The sequence below is a fragment of the Schistocerca gregaria genome, chromosome 9 (genome assembly GCF_023897955.1).
Source record: "Schistocerca gregaria isolate iqSchGreg1 chromosome 9, iqSchGreg1.2, whole genome shotgun sequence".
Lineage (NCBI taxonomy): Eukaryota > Metazoa > Arthropoda > Insecta > Orthoptera > Acrididae > Schistocerca > Schistocerca gregaria.
In genome coordinates, this window is record NC_064928.1 from 117459442 (window position 1) to 117479602 (window position 20161).

Consider the following 20161-nt stretch of genomic DNA (forward strand, 5'->3'; position numbering starts at 1 on the left):
TCATTGTATGTCCCTAATCAGAAGTTTCTAAGTGTACCTACTACTTTATCATCTTTAGAGCACTTTAATATTCCTACCACTTCCTGACTTCTGGTGCTTGATGAAAACAATTATATCTCGTGTAGGGCTCCTAAACATATATGCACTGTACACCAGAATCAGTCTCTTATGTGGTAGGATATGAGTAGAGTGTGTTCATGCATTTCTGCAGGTTGAACAAGATTGAGAACTTCCCAAATAAACAACTGAAAGTCAATAACGTTTAAAATCGTATTTTAAAGACAATATTGAGAAAAAAGTGCTAAAATTGTCTACGTGTTTACAATAAAATTTGAAAATCTACCTCCCTACAGATAACTGCATTTTAATTATACTACATTCTGAGAGTTAACTCACTAACCATGCATTGTGGACCATGCCATACATTTAGGAAATTTAGCCACCAAGAGTGTTCATCCTACAGGGAACTTGAAGCACTTCACTTCTGCAACTTTTTCCCACAGATCTTCCTGTTCTTGTCTTTAGGGTAACACATCTGTAAAACAGTCCTTAAGAAAACAAGTGGTATTAATAATATTATACAGCATTCCCTTTAAAAACAACTTCCAGTGGTTTCACTTTTCCTCTCTACATGATTCAAAATAATGAACACAAGGCACCGTCTAGAGAATTGAATTCTTGCCACTGTTTATCCATTGTTTGCTTGTCAGCTCATTTGACAATAATTGATACTTTATTCCTTGTGAGGCTTTCTTGCATCACACCTTCCAGTCCATATCACACTAACTCAAATATATGTCGCAGGAGACAAACGACATGCCTCATATTAACATACCCCTCCAAAGCTATAGAATCATACGTTACCATGATTTTGTAACCCCTTACAGGGAACAACAGAAATATACCTAATTCCATGTTAAATACCAACTAGTGAATGCAAAAAGCAATTTAAAACATTTGTCTCCTCAGGAACTCTCACAGTCAGTTGCTAAAGCGTTAATAAATTCAGATACACAGTCAAACAACAAATGTGGGAGAGGCAATAGAGGAAAAGCAACAGTAATGAGCTAAGCAGAAAATTTCATATTGGAAATTTATATCTTCGAGATGATTTAACGTCTCAAGTCGAGAAATTATGTGAAAAGCAAATGACAGACATGTGAATTAAAATTTAAGTGGGATACATTCAAAATCATAATTGGAAAACAGTATGTGGAATACTTACAGGAATTTCATAAGGAATAAGATGTACTGAAATCGCATGAAAGAAAAAAAAAAGTGAGTAAAGCTGAAACGAATAGAGATGACCACAAGAAATTTACATGCCATCCATATTGCATTTTCTAGAGAAACTCTGAAAGATTCTTTTTTTTTTTTACAAACATTCGATATGCGAACCATGGGTGACCTGGCAGATGTCAATTTGGTAATTGAATTCTAGCCATACCCATCCCAGCATGGCATCACTGACTGTATTCCCTCCTGGAGCTCTGCTACATCATGTGGTAGAGGCGGTATATATACCAGATCTTTAATGTGTCCCTATGAAGAAAAGTTACAGATCTGATGATCGGATTTCATGAAACAGCAGTCCCCTTCTGTAGCACACACCTGAACTCGCCATGTTTGGGATTAGCGCTAACCATCAGCATTTAACCAAACTATGCTGTGGTGGTATACATGAAAAAAAGCTTTTACGGTTTCCCTTCAAAATAACATATATATGATATCTGTACAATGTTTGGCTCTTGTGCAACAAATAATTGAGACTGTTCCTGGACTTTATGTACACTCTGTATTCAGTTCATTTCATAGCCAATAACTACAATATGAAAATGCCCAAAAACAGCCAAGAAAACTAATTCTTTAGATCAATAATAAGCAGTTTCTTCATAAATGTGTCAGTCCTTACGTGCTGATAACTTCATACAACTGATTGGAAACCAATGAATGAACTTTTCAATAACAAGTACAGCATGGGAGGTTTACAATAGAAAAGTCATGAGCTGCAGATTAAGACCAGAAGTAAAAATGAAACATTATTCTAAAGCCAGGGAAAATTAGAAGAATCTGGAGAGACTGTTTTAACACTAATAGCCATGGTATGTGAACAAATAAAATGTGAAGAAGGTGGTGTCATGTATATCACTAATTACTCATGTCTTTAATAAATATCTATAACCTGAATCAATAATGTGGACAAGTTCAGTCTCAGTGAAGTACAAGGATAATGTTATTAGAATTATTACTTATCAGTTTCTCCCGTGTTGTTGCATGTTCAGTAAGATGGCAGAAAGACCAATAGCTTCTTCTCAGGTTCAATTCCACAGAACAAAAACTTATCATTAAAATTCAGTTTGGTCCAGACAAACTGACACACATACCAAAAAACAAAGAAAACCTACAGGATAATTTGTAGTGTTAAAGCTTTTATCCTCATTCATTGATAGTAGTTTACTCATCATCTACAATTTTGCATTTATTGTACACTGATCAACCAGAACGTTATGACAACATACCTTATAGCTGGTAATCCTCCTCTGTCATAGATAACAGCAGTGGTGCGTCTTGGTATGAAAGCACTGAGGCCTTGAATGTCACTGAAAGGGAGTTCACCTGTACACACAAATACTTTGACTCCCTCTAAATTCCGAGCAGGGTCACGATGAACTCTGATGCGACGTTCAGTCATGTCTCAGATGTGTTTGATATGGTTCAAATGTAGCGAGAGACCAGCACATGATCTGGAACTCGCTTATGTGTTCCTCGAAACACTCCACAACACCCCTGGCCTCGGGACATGGTGGATTATCTTATGAAAATTGCCACTGCTGTTGGGAAACATGATCATCATGAAGGTCTGGAACCAGTGCACAATATTCCTTGACTGTCATAATGCTTTGCATGAATACCACTGGGTCGCAGATGCCCATTTAAATGTTCCCCACAGCATAATAGAGCCACCACTAGCTTGTCTCCAGCACACAGTACAGGTATCAAGGAGCTGTTCCCCTGGAAGACGACAGATTCCCCCTCACCCATCCCCACCCCATAGCCGTGATCTAGAAGGTATTGGAATTCATCAGACCAAGCAACGCTCTGTCACTGCACCAGCGTCCAGTACCTATGGTCAGATGCCTATTTGAGCTGCCGTTACCGATGTAGTGACGTTAACATTGTCACATGCTTGGCTTGTCGGCTGCAGAAACCCATAATTATGAGTGTTCGGTGCACTGTGTGTTCCGACACAGTCTGATGTTAGTTCCGCCACAGTTCTATGCCTGTCCTGTTTTATGTGCCCATGCTATGATGTCTGTGATGAGGGGTGACCGACCGACCTCATGATGTCTGGACATGGTTCGCCATGGTTTCACCACGTGTTGAAGAGACTCCCTGCAGTGCTCCTCGAATGCCTGACAAGTCGTGCAGTTTCCGAAAAGCTCGTACTGAGCTTCCTGGATATCAGACTCTATTCTCGGTCAAACACAAATAACAGCACACCTCTCCATTCTACGCATGGACAGCATGTTCACTGACACTACATACACCATGTGGGCGTCTGATTAGCAGTCATTTCTCGCCTGGACCTGTTTATACCGGTGGTTACAATATTCTGGCTGATCTCTGTATATATGTGAAGGAAAGATGAATTATCTTCTGCCTCCAGAAATCTAAATATTAACAGTACTTTAAATGTCAAAACAGTAAATAAATTGATATATTATATTTCCTAATACGATAGTTATCTCTTTTTTAAAAGTAAATTACAATGGCACCTAATGATGAACATACATACTTCTAACACAATTAATGTTTCATACACTGAAATTAAAAAGTGTCTGATGGTGTCATTGAAATGAAAAAAAAATACAGTAATCTGTTATCACTTTCTCAATATGAACGCTATTATGTGAAAAATTATTTATAAAACATGAAGCTTCACAAATAAACTCTGGTCAACTTATAATTTTGCAATGTTGCACAAAAAAAATGGTGTTCACTAAATGCAGCAACTATCTAGGTAGAATGTAAAAATTACTTAATAAGGGTTATGAATATGAAAATATTTCACATGAAACAGAGAACAAGGTGATTCCTGACAAAGTAAGGTGCTATAAAGATAATCCATAGCAATAAGGAGAAATTTATCATTCAGTACCAAAATACGACATGATAATGTCACATTTAACGATTTAATGGACATCATCTGCCATCAACAGGCAGTCAGTAAATTAGTCATCGTTTTCTGAGAGCCTAGATAAATTTGCAGTTGTTCAGGTGCTGTTCTATTTTTTATTGTTCTTCCTTTTTCCCTATTTTTATCTTACTTCTTTGACATTCTATAAATATTGACTAAATACATTTCCAATCATTTGCCTGTTAGTATGCCTCCACTTCTGATAAAATTTATTCTTTTAATTTCCTTATGCCTATATCTTCATATTCATGCCACATGATACCATATGGGGTAAGGTGAAGTGTACTTTGGATGTTAGCCATTCCCAATCGCATTCCATTTGCATACAGACTGAGGGAAAAATAATTTCTGTGTCTCCAAATCCTTTTCACCTTATTCTTATGATGCCTATGAAAGATATATGACAAAGCCAATGTGATTGTTGTACAGTCTATTTATAATGTGGGACAATGAAATTCAGTCAACAAGTTTTGTGATGTACAAGTTACTATTTTCTCATTTTTTTCTGAATTCAGTTCATTCAACATCCCTGTTACACTCATGTGGGAGTTCTGGCAGCATGTTATTATCCTAGCAACGCCTCTGTGAGTTTCTTCGTTTTCCACTATCAGGCCTATTTGACATGAATCTCAAATACTTGAGCAGTATTACAGAATACATAGCACCAGCGACTTACACACAGTGCCCCTAATGGATCCACCCCATTTTCCTAGAGCCTTATCACAAACTTCTCTGTTAAACATCCCTGTTCCCCATTAAACTTGTTCATTTTAGATCACTCTCTAACCTTAGCTATAGACATTTGAGGAATGTTAAAATCTCCAGAAACTTAGTAATAATCTTATGATTGATGAATATTTGGTTCCTTGTCTAGCTTGAAGTATTATGTTAGAAACATCCAATATTAAAAACCAATTCAGTACACCAAAAAGTGATCCTGTGTAGGATCAGAATTTCAGTGATGGTAGAGAGTAGCATCATCAGTCACCAATGTGATACTACTACTAACTAACTGGTGAAGCGTTCCCTTCTATCAAAAATGTACACAGACTGGTTGCTTAGCATATAGAGTAAGTTAAAATGATTTTCTAGCACCCATATATGCCTTTACATAATAAATGTTAGGTGTCATATTAGTGGGCTATATAGGGTGGAGAAATAATGTGTCATGAAATTTTAACCCTGAATAGCTCATGCCAGTGAAAATCAAAATTACTAATTGAACGCCCTCTAAACCCGCAGAGCAAAACAGGTGATTAGGATTGTGGAAAGGGCCAAATAAGGTGTCAGTCAGGTTCAATCAAAATTGTAATTTATTGTAATTTGATAACACCTTTAAACTAAAACGTCAATTAGCCAAATCTTTAGAACTATGAGTTTCAAAAAGGCAATTATTTCACAGCTAAATGCCACTAAACAAGAAATCTTAAGAGTCAACAAAATAAAAAGAATGTTATTAAAATAGCAAATAAAATAAATATATATGCTATCACAGCGAGGCTGGAAAACCACAATAGAACAAACATATGCAAGGTGCAATACAAGCAGCTGAGGGACACAGTTAAATCTTAAAATTTCAAACTATATTACCATAATCGTTTAAGGCAGAAGGCCACAATGTTTCTGCTTAAAGCGTAATTTCAAGGATGAGGTCTTAAGTGGCTTAAGGTCCACAATTGATTTTCCAAAATTCAAAATCACATGAAGTATAGTAAAAAAAAGAATTTTTAAATCATTGGCTATGATAGATTGTAAACAGACAATTAAACACCGACGAGAAGGACAATAAAGGAAATGGCACTCAGAGGCCTCCAGTGAGATCCGTCTGCCCTCGTTCACTTAGGTGAGACCGGTGGTGAGCCCAACTACACTTGATCCGTCTGAACCCAATCAGGGGACAGCCACGGATCGGCTGACACAACCACTTGCTTGCTACCAATCAGTACATGAGAACTCAAACACAAAAGATACGAATGTGATTATCCACAATGAAATATGTATTAGCTGTCAAAACTACACACCAAGTTGGAGAGAGAGAACAGGTGAGGAAAGGATGCTGCCTGAAATTACGTTAGTAGCCAGGGCAGGCAATTGGAACACTAAAAGCCACAAGGCAGAAAATTCCTCTGGTACACTTAAATTTGATATACGGTAACATAGTTAACCTCACCCAAAAGGAACAATGAATAAAATTATGTGAGTGGCCAGGGCAGGTAACCGGAATACTAATGGCCACAAGACAGAAAATTCTGCTGGTGCACTCGAATTGTAGTCAACCAATATAGTTAATTGCACCGCATGGCGGATAATTTTAGCAAAATAGAAAAACTCTCAGGAAAACCTCCCCAACAGCGAACCACCGAAACGAACCACACAACGTGAATAGACGTGGCTCGGGTACTTGAAACCACTACTCAACTTTGACGTCCTGGGTTGGTGAACCACGAAGCTCGTAGCTAATGGACAGCTCCACACACGCTCCGACACTGGGTAGGGACTGTCAGTGGACCCAGCCGACTGCAGCGTGGGGAGATAACTTACCTGGTCCGCCGCAACCGACCGACTCACCGCAGACGCCCTAGCCGGAAACTATATGCACAATACCAAAGATGGTACATGGTGTAAATGTCGATACACATCACTGCTGCCACACGTAGAAGGAAGAAGAACCACGACGTAACCACAGGAAGGGCGGGAAACCAAACATAGATAGGCAGCGAAGTTCACGAAAACCCATAGTTGGGAGTGACTACGGCTCAACCTCCTCCCCCCCCCCCCCCCCCCGCCTCAAAACTTAACCCACTAACTATTGTTGTGTAGCTCGACAACGCACAATTTTTATACTACTGGAACTTGACACCACGCGCTCCGATGGGATTGCATTTTGCTGGATGCTCTGGATAACGCATGAGAGATGGCGATGTATCCAAGGCGGCCTGCACGCTCGGTGGCAGGGCGCCAGCCTTCCACTCTGGGGGCCTGGGGGCGTATCCCGCAGCGTCCTGGCACATCTATTGTAGTTTCATGATAAGATTTACTTGCAACAAACCCATCAACAGCTGTTAGTTCCCGTATAGAAAGCATTTAGAAATTGCATTGGCCTTTAAAAGGGCGTATTTTCTACCTAGAACATTGTTTACTTAAAGCAGGTGCTCGAACTGGTGACCCTCTGATGCGACACAAGCTTAGTAACCTGGAACGGTGTTTTGCCAAACTCTTTCAAAGATTCCTATCATTGCCCTGATGTGATTGGCGCTATGTTGAATGCAAGCCATGAATTCCTTTTCGTTTCTAGGCGGTTCCCGTCTGTGTGGGTGAACTAAAACGCTGAACAATTCCCACAGGAAAACGTTTGGTGGCGTGAGGTCTGGTGATCGCGGGGGCGATGTCCCACGAGCTCCTCTTCCAATTACCGAGCCGTCTAAGAGTTCATTTAAATATCTGCACACAGCATGACAGTTTTGTTCAGGCGCCCCATTACGCTGCAACCCCATGCATAGCTGTATGTCCAGGGGAACATCTTCCAGCAGGCCAGACAGAGTTTCTTGCAAAAAGTGAATGTAATTTACGCCAGTAAGTCGAGGAGGTAGAACGACCGGTCAAATTAGATGTCACCCACAGTGCCTACCCAAATGTTGAGCCAAAATTGGTCCTGGTGTCCGCGGACATAGGTGCCGTGACGTGACTCCTTGCCCAGTAATAAACGTTTCGAGTGTTGTAAAGGCCATCCAGATGGAAGGTTCACTCGTTGGTAAACAACACAACGGCGGGGAAGACGGGATCTCGTGCAGCATTTCGCAGAAAGTACCGGTAAAAACATAGCCTGTGTTCAGAGACCGCAAGAGGATTTAAGTCTTCGACAAGGTTGAAACTAAATGTATGCTGGCCGTCATCCCTCAAAACTTTCCTGACTACCCGATGAGTGACCCCTATGTCGCGTCCAACCACTCGAGTACTTGTCGCCGGTTCTTCTTCGAAGCGCTCGAGAACAGTCTCTTCGAATGCAACATCCTGTCATGTTCGAGGGTTTCCGGCATCCCACTAACGAGCCTGTTTCGGCAAGTCCCCGGTGAGTTGCTGTAAACGTTTGCGGTCTTGCTGGGTACTGTTTCTCGTACAATCGTCGAGCTTCATGCACATTTCCGTCGGCTAGACCACAAACAAAAGCCATATCTCCTTGTTCTTCCAACGAATACTATGCTGCTATGCTTACTGTATGACTATCGCGTGTGTGTGCTCCAAAGCGAAGCTTACGTGTTAAAGTCTCTGACGTGAAATGGAGACAAACGGCAAGACCTAATCGCACATCTGCATATAGTATTTGTACGTGTGAACTGACAACCATAGCGATGCCCGCCAACCAACAAACGGCAACAGGGCATTCCCACGGGCAATCGGAGCGAGTGGCGCCAAGTTCCTATAGTTTAAAAATGGCACCTTGTCGACCTACACAAAATTAGTAATTTTGGTTCCTACTGGCGTCAGGTATCCAGGGTTGAAATTTCGTGATACAATTTTTCTCCACCTTGTATAAACAGTGAATAGAGAATATTGTACAGTACGTTTCTGATCTCAGACTCAAACGTAAATCATGTATGCATATTCTTCATCGATGAAGCACTGTCTAAAATGCGGATAAAGCTTTATAACCACACATAAATACAATGTGATTAAATACTCAAAATATCTATCTCATCTATTAAGTGATCCATTTTCATTTGCAGATGAGACTTACAGTGATAAGAATGACTATGTAGAAACCTGTGTTGTTTCAAAATTTCATTTCCCTTTTGCTATAGTTATGTCGTAATAAAATTGAATGTACTACTAGATTACATATTGCTCTGTCCTTTAGACAATTACATTTAAGTGTAAGCACATTGAGAGTTGTGTGTATTTAATGTTTAGTGTTTGAATCACATACCTGTATGTATTGCTCACGCAAGAGTTTCACTTTTTATGTACCTAATGATTGAGTAATCTTCCTTGGTTTTCTAATGCTGTTTCGAAATAAATTATTCTTCAGCAGTTTATACATTTAGTTGTTTGAATCAAGTATGATGTATTTTACAGAATTATTTGTGCCACCAAGATTTTTATACTATCTTGTCTAAGCAATATTTTCTTGTAAATTACTTGAATTCTTATGTGTTCTCTGCTCAGTCGAAAGTGCACTTGGCAGAAGTTACTTTCTTATGTTTAGCCTTAATAATACCTTACCTTGATGATATTCCACATATGATCATCCTGCAATTATATTTCCCAACTATAAATTAAATACACATTAAACTTTTAACTATAGGAGGCTTAGCTGCATTTGTTTTCCTGTTGTTAATGGAATGAATTTGTGAGTAAAGTTTGGCAGTTGGTTAGCTGAGATTACTTGATGTAATTGTTTGGTCATTATTTACTTAGATTTTCTTTGTGGTCATGACTAGTAAAATGTTCATTAAGGACTAGATCACTGGGATAAAGGTCCATTTCTGTTCCTTAGTGCTGTTTCTACCATTTGTTGGTAGTAGCTCATTGTGCAGTGGCTCACAATTTATAAGTGGTTATGTCATTTTGTCTTGTCTTGTTGCTGGTCTCCTAAGAATGTTATGTTGCATTAGGGTTATAGTATTTGCAGTACCACAAAATACCTCAGCTTTGGTTTTTATATTATTTTTCTTGAAATTTTATGGTACCTTATAAATATTGTTATAGCTTTATTCCTCTGTACTGTTTACTTAACGATTTAGAATCTTGTTCAACTATGTGATGTGAAGTGGTACTTATACTCCATAATTTCCATATAATGTAAAATTCATTTTGTGAAATAATAGTAATTGTGTTCTGTACATAAAGTAACACAAACAGATGCGATGTGTTAAATATTTTATGTGAGTGGGATACTTTACAAAATTCTTGTATGCTTCTGCTACATTTCCAACTATCTAGTATTCACTAGATACCAATCAGGTATTCAAAGATCAATTTCTTATTTGTGTCAATAAAAAAACTATATTATTTGCGGTAGTATGTTCACAATCTGCTTTCATTAAAATCCATTCTCAGTACACTTTCTATATGTTTCATATATTTATTTCATATACGTTTGTACCTCTTTCTGCACAGCTGCTGTATATTTTATTGTGATAATCATTCCAAGTTAACTAAAATCTTAATCAATAAAGTGGCTGTTTTATTTGTGATAATCTGTTGGTTTCAGCTGTCTTGTTGTCAATTCCAAATCCCATGTCACCGTTACACTACAATACTGAAGGATATATGAATTCTGAGAAAATGTAACTGGTTTAAAAAAAATATTTTTTTATTCCAAGACTTGATGTATTACAAACTTTTTCACAACTAGAACAGTATCGGTAATGGAAACTTCGTGGCAGATTAAAACTGTGTGCCGGACCAAGACCCGAACTCGAGACCTTTGCCTTTTGAGTCTCAGTCTGGTACACAGTTTTAATCTACCAGGAAGTTACATATCAGTGCACACTTCACTGCAGAGTGAAAATTTCATTCAGTACCAGCAATTCTATGACAAATTAGAGAGAGACACCAGAAACATTTTAAAACACTGTGGTAAGAATCTGAAAGAAATACACTCATCATATGAGAAAGGTCTTGTGAATATTTATTTACTTACATCTCAAGTTTCGTAGGACCAAATTGAGGAGCCAATCTCCAAGATCATGGAACATGTCAGTACATGAAATTAAAATATGAAAGTAATAATAGATAAAATAAAATGCTTATGAACCCAAAATGTTAAGCCATAAATTTAAGTAAATGTATTCACCAATACAATTTTTGAAGGTTCTCCTCGGCAGAATAGAAGGAGGGAAGTCTTCAGTTTCGATTTGAAAGCTCGTGGATTACTGCTAAGATTTTTTAATTCTAGCACTAGCTTATTGAAAATGGATGCAATAGTATATTGCACACCATTCCGAAAGGAAAGATTACAAATATGGCTAAATACAGAGCTAACATATGCAGCACAGTACTTTAATATTCTGCTAGGCACTCCGTCATATCCATGAGAGTTCTTAGTCTTCAGTAACTTAATTATTGACACAGTCTCCCCCTTGCCTGTATCACTGAGGAGTATTTCAGACATCAGTCTCAGAATTGCATTTGCCAAGAAAGTTATATGATTCCCTGTAGAAACTAAATTTTTATTTAATTCAATGCTCATAAAATGATTCTTAAATTCTGTGCATATACCTGATTTATCAGTAGCAGAAATAATTTCACTATGAACTGACCTTTGCTGCTGACCAGACACTTCCTTCACAACTGTCTCTATGGTTTAATGTTATCCTGTGAATTACCTATTATATTTGCACACCACATACTCTTTGCCTACCTAATAATGTTTTTTATGTACCTTACAATACTATTGCAATGGGCTACTGGAGCTTGATTGTGACTACTACTTCTAACATTTTGGTATAATTACCACTTTGTTCTAGATTATATCCTTATCCTATTAGTCTGCCATCTGAACTGCCTATTACCCCATTTAGAGTGTTCTAATGAAAAGCAACTCGCAAAGACCATTGGAAAAGGATTAAGGAAAGCATTATACTTATCATCTATGTTATCTTCAGTATGAACATTGTGCCACTCTTGTTCCTTGACAAGGTTTAAAAAACTCTCTATTGCTGTTGAATTAACTTTCCTACAAAGTTTATAATTGTAAGTGACATTTGTTTGAGTACAAAAGCCTTTTAGTGTTAAAATTTGTGCATCATGGTCTGAAAGACAATTCCCCTTTTACTAACAGAATGCCTATTTACATAGTAATGAAGAATGAATAAAAATATTGTCTATGGCTGTGCTACTGTTCCCTTGCACCCTTGTTGGATAAAACACAGTCTGTATCAGATCATATGAATTTAGGATTTCTACCAACATCCATTTTCTTGCACCTTCATATTCAAAATTTATATAGAAGTCAGCACATGTAACTAATTACTGGTACTTGCCACAAAGTGAATCAAGAACCCTCTCTAGCTTGAGCAGAAATATTCTGAAGTCAGAGTTCAGAGACCTATAAACAACAACAATTAGAAGTTTAGTTTCTACCCATAGACAACATTCAAATATCTGTTCAGTGCAGTGTCATGATATGTTTATGGACTCAAATTAAATACTGTTTTCAATGTACGTACCCTCTCACACACCCCACAGCCAGCTAATCTGTATCCTGTATGGCAGCTTCTCAAATATCATGTAATTTGTAAGGAGTAAGAAAATTTCTAATTACTGTGGGAATGTATTCATTTATGTAACAGTAGCAGATTTGCAGTCTGGACAAATGGTCAAGCGACATAAACTGCTAATCTAGGACTTAACAGGGAAGTTATGTTCGTGATCCACTGTCGCATATTTTGACATATGAAGAATATTATCCTCATGTAAAATCAGAAAGTTAGTTGAATTTCATTCTACTAATATACTCATCTAGGAACTTATTCTAATTTTACTGACAGATTTTTAGTTTCTGAGAGTGTATGAATGAATTTTATAAATTAATTTAGATCAGTCGATGAATATACATTGTGTGGATGAAACTTAAACAATTCTTCTTTGTGGACATTAGTAAGTTGCTGGTAAGTTGATGACATTTCACAGTTTATTGACTAAACTATGTAAGTCAGTACAGTAATAGTTATTCTTAAACATCACTACAACTTAATATTAATCACAACCACTGCCTTCAAAATCTCAGACATTTACTTGCAATTTTCAGTCAATAGTGAAGAACACATAAAGATGCAGTATATAAGACAGATGCTATTTAAGAAGCTGCTAGTTACAGTTTTGAATTTGAAAGATGGTGTGTCAATTCCTAAGGGACCAAACTGCTGAGGTCGTCGGTCCCTAGACTTACACACTACTTAAACTAACTTAAACTAACTTACGCTAATAACAACACACACACTCATGCCCAAGGGAGAACTGAAACCTCCAGTGGGAGAGGGTGCTTAATCTCTGACGTGGCACCTCTGTGTGGCAAAGATAGTATTAATTTGCTTTCAGTGATATACACAAATTCTGTAGATATATTTTCAATAATTACAGAACTATGGCTCTGGACCAGTAACAAATGTTGTAGCATCAATACCAATAGCTGCCAGGATGGGGTAAATGTATGTGCTAAGAAGAGTTAAACTTCTAACAGAGACAGCAGCAAAACAAGAATGTTTTTTGTGAGATGTATCTTAGCAGAAAAAATTCAGATGCTCCACTGCATTTGCTTATGACAAATGCATAAAGAAGAGCACAAACAATAACAAGAAATTGCCAATGGACTAGTATAATAATAACCGGCATATAAGGTAACAGACTGGCATATACATGTGGAGTATAGATAAAATCCATAAAAATTTTGCAGCAGTACCACCATTAGTTTACTGGAAATAGTAGGTGAACAAAGAAACTGCTACCAAGGCCACCAGCTAGCCACTGTGGCCAAGTAGTTCTAGGCGCGTCAGTCTGGAACCACATGCAACTACAGTCACAGGTTCGAATCCTGCCTTGTGCATGGATGTGTGTGATGTCCTTAGGTTAGTTAGGTTTAAGTAGTTCTAAGTCTAGGGGACTGATGACCTTGGATGTTAAGTCCCATAGTGCTCAGAGCCATTTGAACCATTTGAACCATTTTGAACCAAGGGCACCAATTCATGCGGCTGGCTCCTTCATGCTAAGTTCTCAATGTAATTAAGAGAGATGAATAACTCCTGATCGAAACGTGACGCTAGTGGTGTGCAGAAACATTTTAAATGAAAAGAAATCAGAAGTATACATGATAACTCTGTTAAAAATTTTAGTCCAAAAGCGGATAAGACCATTCTCCAACAAGAAAAAGAAGCGACACAAGAAAATCTTCTACGTCACACTGATTGAAGCTAAAAAGCTATGATTTTATATTCAGGTGAATGATAAGTAGTTACACTGTAACAGTCATAGCTAGAGTTCGGATTTTGCATATTTTGCATATCATTTTTTTACTGTATCTGGTGTTGTATCTTTACAGATTATGATATTTTGGATGTACTAGGCTACTTTAAATTCAATTTTAAAATGCATATATTTAAATATTTTGGTGTTTGAGCATATTGTTGTCATATTTAGAGGAAATGGTCTTAAGGATGCATATTTTTGACATTTAGAAGTCATAATGAGATTCATTTATTCCCTGATAACCCAAGAACCTCCCAGAATTTTAGGCCAATAAATTTCCAAAATGAGATACTATGGGATGAGCCATCAGAATGAAAGCCTTTCAGGTAAACGAGGGTAGCTTATGGAAGGACATAGTCTTGTTTTTCCACTTACTTGGTCTCTCGGATAAGGATGCTAAAGACTTTTGATGGTTCATTGTTGCAAGATGGATTGTCGGAGTAAAAATGTGCTTCAGTATTTGTTGCCCACAGTTAATGCGTGTTCAGGTCGCTGCAGTGCGCCAACATCGCCCTACTAGTTGTTGTTGGCATTTCGGAATATGAAACATTCCTGCATGTGTTTCTGTGCTGTTCGCATCAACTCTTTGCTAGCATGCCCAGGCCAAAAAGCAATAATTTTGAGAAATGGATTATAAGCGATTGTGCTTTCACAATGGACAGAAAAATAATATTGTGCCAACTATGTGGCAAACAGATGAGTTTAATTTTGTTTTTCTCTTTTTTGATAATTTTTCAAAGACCTTAAAACAATTATTAAGTTCGTTTGTAAATTGACGCGCATGTTTCCTATGTGTGAATGGGAAGGAAAAAGAATAAACCCTTAGGAATTACCTTTGGCGATCTTCTAAATTAAAAAAAAAGTGTTAAATTTTGTGGGGGGATCGAAGTTCCAATTTTTATGAACTTATTTGTATTCTTAATTCACTTTTTTGAGTGACCATCTCGCAGGTACACACTTTCTCTTACATTTTTGTACAATTGTACATACTTATTGATATTCACTTCTCCAATGCTTTAGGTCCGGGTTGAGAAAAATTTTCAACTGGATCTGCATTAAAAAACATCTCAGCACCAGAACAATTTAACCAAGACACGGTTAAAAACTTCACAGCAACCACTGATATCATCATTTTCGATGAATGTGGACGACGAAAATGAGTTCAGTGAAGATCCTTGCAAGGCTTTAATAAAAGTGAACATCCCCTTGAATAAGTCGGAGAATGAAGTATTAAAGACCTTCTTGAAAAAATACTCAGGAAAAGATATTCATCATGACTCAACGCTCAGAAAGGACTATGTGGAACCATTGTATGAAAAGGTAAGGTTTTTCGGTAATTTTTATGAACGTAAGAATGTGAAAGTCAATGGATATAATTTGGTACATAGAGACAGACATCAGGATTTCCTTTCCCCTTCTCAGGGGACACTGGCTTAACATAGCACTATCCGTGTGGGAGAGGAGTTTTGCGTCCTCTGGATCTGGAGGGCCACAGGGGAGGAAACTGACGAAGTGTATCCCACAACGACCTGTCTCCTATCCTATGCTATCCTAAACCTTCCTTTTTCCCTGCCATTATCAACCCTTGCCAGGGATATGGCGAGGTCCTTGACGGCAGCTATGGCAGAGAAGAACATCTTTGGTATGGCTCAGCTGGCGGAGGAGGAACCACTGCCTTGTGATGAAGAGGGATCTTCAAAGGCTGAGGGAGCAAACCCTGAAATAAAATCCTCAGATGCGTTAGGCTTAGCAGGCCACCAGATGAAAAAATGTTGTTATTGCTCTCAATAAAAGAACGAGCTCTGGATTAAAAATACGTTAAAAAATTTGGTATATACATGGGCCAAAATAATAATCATTAATTTTAAAAAAGCTCTACAAATAAATTTAAATTATTTTTGAATGTTAATTTCTGTAAAATGAACATTGTTACTTGAAAGGAAAAAAAACTAAATTCAAAGTGAGTGAAGTTTTTCAAAAAAGGGAAGACAACTGAGGAAAGGACTTGAGACGGAGACAGTCTGTCTCGAAAAGTTCACTCCAAAAAAGAAAGTAAATTTATTTTTAAATAATGTAATTTTTGTGCAAATTAAACGGCTTTTATTTTGGTCAATGTATATACATGCGAAAACAGTCAAAATATAGGTCGGTGCTAAAACGCATAGAGTTTGTTTTCGTATGTATGTCTCCTATGCAGTGCCACTTGTTTATGTGTATGACTTAATTTAGATTCTCTATTACAGACATTGGAGAATATTATGAAAGAAATTGTCGATTCTCCAGTCTGGCTGTCCGTTGACGAAAGTGGCCGGTATATGGTGCACGCCATAGTTGGAAAACTCTCTGCTTACGAGGCTGGACGAGGACAACTCATACTGTAGAAAGAAGTGGAACGAACGACACACGCTACGATTGCACGCACAGTGCAGGAGGCATTGTGTAAGTTTCGCTAATGCTGAATAGTTTAAAATAAATTATAGATAAAGTTTTTCACATCAAGTCTCCAGCCAATAATTGGTTTTCACGTCATGCCCCTAGCCAATAAAAAAATAATAAAAAAATTTGTAAAAATGTAAAATTTGTAAAACCCTTTGATTTTCTTTCAGGCATGCTATGGAGAAGTGAGGACCAGAAACGTAGGGAGAACAAGGTTTTGGCCATTGTGACGGATAGTGCCGCATATATGCTGAAGGTTGCAGAGTGCCTACGGGCGTTTTACCCTATTTCACCTCACGTGTCTGGCTCATGGCATCCATCGAGTGGCTGAAGAGGTCAGAGCCGCATTGCCAGAGATTAACAGCGTTATATCTTCGGCAAAGAAGGTTTTCATAAAGGCACCGAGTGAGAGCTTTCAAGACTGCTCACCATGACTGTCCTCTGCCACCTGAACCAGCCTTGACGAGGTGGGGAACGTGGATTTCAGCTGCAAATTATGCAAATTATTATGCAGACAACCTCATAAAAGTTGAAGAGGTATGGATGCGAATGTAGTTATGGATAAATTGAATAAGCAAAGAAAACGGACACAACATACAATTCCAGTATTAAGCTTATTTCTCTGTACAGCAGTTTTCAGCTTGAAACCGACATTCACTAGATTTCTACTTTCTTGTTCTAGGTCCTAAAGGGCTTTGAAGATAGCAAAAACTTAGCCATTACAAAATCCAAGGACGCTCTGAAGAGTTCTAGCGTGTTACACAGCCTATCTTTCACCCGAGCGCAGTTTGGTGGCTTTCCAGACCTATCTGACAAACTTGAGACTCGTAACGTGGAAGCTACGAAGGCAGTGGCTCTCGTCGAAGGACTCAGGACACAGAGTAGGAGTTGGCCAGGTCCGATTAGTGAGAGACTTAGAAGAAAATCAGATGCAGTTCTTCATAGAAATCCTGATTGTCGTACGATTCGGAAGATCGCTCAGTTACTGGAAGGAAAGAAACACTCCCAGAATCTCGATGATTTTGCGTCGTCTGACGTCGCTGCTCCTAAATTTTTATCTGTAGTGTCATGTGATGTTGAACAATAATTTTCAAGACTGAAAATGAGGAAAAATTTTCATTTAGAGAATATGGAAAAAATGTTGGTAGTTCAGACAAATTTTTGGTATTTACCAAACTTACCATGTAAGTACTTCATTTTATTCATTGAATTATAGCGATTATTGAAAATATTTTATGGTTATTCATTAATTTTCCCAAGTAAGATGCATATTTTAAAGAATTTATCTAAGAGAAATGCACAATTAAAGAATTTTAGCTTCATATTTAAAGGCACGTACTGGGAGTAAGAGCACATTTTAACTGCACATTTAGAGGAGTTTTGGCTCGTATTTCGTGGGTTTTAAGTGCATATCGATACGAACAGTATTCATATTACGTTCCAGTGAGTTCAGTTGCGTACTTCCGCAGTGAAATAGGAAAGAAGGAAACGAAGCAAGCCTGTCGAATTAAGAATGACGCCTCATCACCAGCTATATACCAGTACCTAATGATTACAGCTTGCTCTCAAGAACTGTAACAGCACTGACTAGTAACCGACAAATAGTTAAACTGATGGAAAAACTTTCATAGGTTATTGTGTGACAACAGCGGTCTATAATTTGTGTTTGGGGAGTGTGGTTTATTAATCAAGGGCAGACTTCAAATGGTGCATTAACCTCGATGGCAGGGATTGTGATCATTGCTGAAATAATCGGTTTGGGGCTACATCTTTTGTTTCCAATGTCGGTTGAACCTGAGAAATCAAACCAGTCAAAATAACCGTTTCCTGAAATAACCGGTTTTATGTTTTCTATCGCTGTTATTTCCTGTAATAAACGTGGATATCGAACAATGATCGAAAAATTTTGACTCCTTCATTTTCGCGATACACAGAACCAAAATATTAAATAGTCAAATAAAAGAAAGCTTAGTTTGTTGTTCACCACTTTTCTCTAAAAGTGAGCAATTGTTGAATGCTGCAAAAACTCGCCAGTATTCTCCCATTGACTAATTTTTTGAAACTCCGCTGAAAAATGGAGGATATTACCGCTATTTGAGTATTACGAGTAGTTAGTGCTAAAGGGTGAAAACTGAGGCTGGACAACCCTACTTTTAGTGTTAATTTGTCCTTTTTCAAGGGGTACAAGCATATAAGGCTATTTTATGTAGTCACAGCAACAGATCAGCTGCTTTCCATTTTTATTGGAAACTATGAACGAGTTCAGAACGAAATTTTTCCTCTGCAGCGGAGTGTGTGCTGATACGAAACTTCCTGACAGTTTAAAACTGTGTAATGGACCTAGACATGAACTCAGGAACTTTGCCTTTTGCAGAAAAGTGCTCTACTGACTGACCCTACCCAAGAACCACTCACAACCCGCCCTCATAGCTTTACTTCCGCCAGTACATCGTCTCCTACCTTACAAACTTCACAAGAGTACTTCTCAGAAACTTGCGAGACTAGCACACCTGGGACAAACGATATTGTGGAGATGTGGCTTGTGCACACCCACGGTGATGTCTCCAGAATGAGATTTTCGTTCTGCAGTGGGAGAAAAATACCATTTCTTCCAGAAGTTTTGCAGAAGAATTGCTATGAAGTTTGGAAGGTAGGAGACCAGTTACTGGCGGAAGTAATGCTATAAAGAGTTGTGCTTGAGTAACTTAGTTCGTAGAACACTTGCCTGCAAACGGCACAGATTCCGAGTTCGAGTATTGGTCTGGCAATACAGTTTTAATCTGCCAGGAAGTTTTATTAATGAATTGTTAAGCTTTTTTTTTTCCTTATAAGACTCTCGAGTCGAACCAATCTAGCATTGTACTTCATTGGTACCACACTTCATAAACTACTTCCAGAATAGGAATGGTACCCCTCTGTAATACAGCTAATGTTTGACAACAGCAAGAAACTAACGTATACATCAGTTAGAGCAAGTCTCACACACTGAATGTACATGTATACTATCCAACAGGCCATGCCATGTGCTGATACGTATATTATTGTCTCAGCAGTGCTGTAGCAATTCTTATGCGACGTGTTGGCTACTTGTTTCTGCCAGTAATGTTATTAAAATAGCACTGATTACGTTTCCAAATTTTTATAATATCATAATATTTCAAGGCAATGGAAATTTTATAAATGAAAAAACTAGTTTAAAAATGTTTATTTAAAAACCGTAAGTTTTACCCTTGCTGCTGTGGTAAACTGTTTCTTTTATCTGGTTGTCGTTTAAAAAATTAAACACCTTTCATAACCAAGAGCATACAAATACTGAAAAATACCGGTTATTCAGAAGGGCGCTGAAAGGTATTGCCACTTCTGTCAAACTCTGAATCTAGCGGACGTGACATGAGTTCAGCCCTTGGTGGGTCACAATGCAAGCCACTATTGTTTTAACTGATCAGTTTTTCCCATCGCTCCTTTACTACTTTAAGTGTCTCATTTCCTAATCTAATTCCCTCAGCATCACCCGATTTAATTTGACTACATTCCATTATCCTCGTTTTGCTTTTGTTGATG

General features: G+C 37.9%; 1 long non-coding RNA gene across 3 annotated transcripts in view; it reads left to right on the forward strand.

Moving 5' to 3' along the window:
- Positions 1-17831, forward strand: part of LOC126291888 (uncharacterized) — a 40320-nt gene extending 22489 nt beyond the window's left edge. For 2 of the 3 annotated variants that reach the window (XR_007551904.1, XR_007551906.1), the window contains exons 4-7: positions 15185-15484; positions 16408-16603; positions 16771-17137; positions 17283-17812. This is a non-coding gene — a long non-coding RNA (uncharacterized LOC126291888). Of the gene's footprint in view, positions 1-15184; positions 15485-16407; positions 16604-16770; positions 17138-17282 lie in introns of all 3 variants that reach the window. The other variant, XR_007551905.1, reaches the window with a different exon arrangement.
- Positions 17832-20161: the final 2330 nt, after the last annotated feature.